We start from the raw sequence: 2,964 nt of genomic DNA on the forward strand, positions 1-2,964 counted from the left end.
GGGCTGGGTTTGAACCTGCCACCTCCAGCATATGGGGCTGGCACTCTACCTTTTGAGCCACAGTCACCACCTTGAGCATCCTCTTTTAAAGGCAAATGTTTTCCTGTGGCCAAGTAGGGCACTTCAGGAGACAATGCCCAAATGCTCCAAATCAGTCAGCAGCCAATAATGCAGGACCAAAAGTTCCTACCAGTGTTTGGTAAAGGAAAGCATTGGGCAAATGACTGTCACTCTAAATCTGATACTGATGAAAAACCTCTCAATCTGGTTCAGGGAAACAGGAGGTGGGGCCAGCCCCAGGCCCCAAAACAAACTGGGGTAACTCAGGCACCCTCCATTGTACCTCAAACAGGCATTTCTAGCAACAGTATTACCCTACCCCAGGGAGCTCTTCCAGTAAATAATCAACCCATATTACAATACAACCATTGCCCCTGCCACTGTAGGGAGCATAGCAGCAGATTTATGTGGCACTATTGATATTTCCCTGCTGCCAGGAGAGCCTCCAATTAAAGTAGAGGACCAGGAATATATGGTCCTCTTCCAGAAGGTAGGGTAGGATTGTTATTGGGTAGCTCAAGTTTAAATTTAAAAGGGGGGCAGCACCTGTGGCTCAATGGATAGGGCACTGGCCCCATATACCGAGGGTGGCAGGTTCAAACCTGGCCCCAGCCGAACTGCAGTTTATTGGACAGAATGGATCACTGAAGGACATCCAATGTGCACCATTTTTGTTCAAGGAAAACCTTTTCCTGGCATGATTGACACAGAAGCAGATGTTTTGATTATTTCATCAAGTCAATGGCCATTATATTGGCCATGAAGGTCCTAAGGAAATTTTGCCCCCAAATATAATTCCTTGGTATAAACAATATTTTGAATTAAAGGCTGTTCATGATCAGGAAGAATTGGAAGAAGCCTTTCCTCTATCTACATAGAACCTGAGTAACTTGCTGAGAATCCAAAAGGGGCTGCTGACTTCCTTATTATGTTCTAATAGACCTGGTATTTGAAGCATGATACCTATGTCTCAGGATAATCTACAAATCAGTCTGTTTCCCCCCATCTACAGGCATCCCCCCAGCAACCACTTACTGCACCTGTACTTTCCACATTCTCCCCCCTCCCTTCCAAAAGGTCTCCATAAAGGTCTCCAACCATCACTGAGATTTTGGGAAATCATTCTGGTGGTTCCCCCCATGTACATAGTATTTAGAAATAAACCTCTCTCTCTCTCTCTTTTCTTTTTTTTTTTTTTTGTAGAGGCAGAGTCTTATTTTATCACCCTCGGTAGAGTGCCATGGTGTCACACTGCCTACAGTAACCTCCAACTGCTGGGTTTAGGCGATTTTCTTGCCTCAGGCTTCCAAGTAGCTGGGACCACAGGTGCTTGCCACAACACCCAGCTATTTTTTTTATTGCAGTTTGGCCGGGCCAGGTTTGAACCCGCCACCTTCGGTATATGGGGCCAGCGCCCTACTCACTGAGCCATAGGCACCGCCCAGATAGGCAGGGTTTTTTGTTTTGTTTGGTTTTGGGTTTTTTTGTAGTTTTTGGCCGGGACCAGGTTTGAACCCACCACCTCTGGTATATGGGGCCGGAGCCCTACTCCTTGAGCCACAGGCACCGCCCAAACTTTCTCTTATTAATCTGCAATAATCGTGAGTTGATCTTTCAGCAAACCAACCAAAGAGAAAAGGGCAGGTTAGATTTCGCCCTGATCCCTTCAGCTGAAACAATCCTCACCCACTGGTCTAGTAGGAGCAGGAACCCCTACGGAGGTTCATGAAAGTTCTCTTTTCTCTTCTCTTACCGTGCATTGGACCAGAAGGACAAGAAAACCATGATCACCCCATTCCTGTTAATTTATGGGGGCAAGGTCTGTTGCAGCAATGGGGAACAGAAATTTCTTTTCCCCCTGGCTGTATAGTCTGTAAAGCTATGATGGGCTATAGGTCAGAAAAAAGTTTGTGTAAAAATGAAGATGGCATAAAAACACCTGTGCCTCCAGATCCTATATCTTTAAAGTGGAAAAAAGATCATCCCATATGGATTGAACAGTGGCCATTACCAAATCCGAAGCTGGAGGTTTTATACCAGTTGGCAAAAGAACAATTAGACAAGGGGCGTATAGAGAGCCTTGTTCTCCTCATGGACTTCACCAATATTTGTAATTCAGAAAAAGTCCTGTAGATGACGCATGCTAACCGACGTAAGAGCAGCAAACACCACAGTACAACCTGTGGGTGCCTTACAACCTGGATTGTCTCCTCCATCCATGATTCCTTCCAGCTGGCCGCTAATCATAATTGATTTGAAAGATCGCTTTTTAGCTATTCCATTAGCACTACAAGATTGTGAAAGATTTGCTTTTATTAATCCAGCCATAATCAGGAACCGGCTACACGATAGCACTGGAAAGTTTTTCCTTAGGGAATGTTAAATAGCCCTACTGTATGTCAGAGATGTATGGGAAAAATATTGACTCCTGTTGCAGTGAGATACCCAGAATGTTCTATTATCCATTAGGTTGATGATATACTGTGTGCTGCTTCGACTAGAGAAACATCGACTTGCAGACTCACAAATCGAGCAGGTATGGCCATTGCTGCTGACAAAGTTCAAACCACCACTCCATCCACTCCACTTCAGTATTTAGGGTTGCAGTAGAAGAAAGAACAATCAAGCCTCAGAGAGTAGAAATTAGGAAAGATTGTTTGAAGACATCAAATGATTTTCAAAAATTGGCCCAGTGCCTGTGGCTCAAGCAATCCAGCCCGGGCCCGGCAAACAACGACGGCTACAACCAAAAAATAGCCTGGTGTTGTGGTGGACACCTGTAGTCCCAGCTACTTAGGAGGCTGAGGCAGGAGACTCACATGAGCCCAGGAGTTGGAGGTTGCTGTGAGCTGTGATGCCACAGCACTCTACCCAGGGCGACAGCTTGAGGCTCTGTCTCAAAAA

The sequence above is a fragment of the Otolemur garnettii genome, unplaced genomic scaffold (genome assembly GCF_000181295.1).
Source record: "Otolemur garnettii isolate 467f Iridium unplaced genomic scaffold, OtoGar3 scaffold00087, whole genome shotgun sequence".
NCBI lineage: Eukaryota > Metazoa > Chordata > Mammalia > Primates > Galagidae > Otolemur > Otolemur garnettii.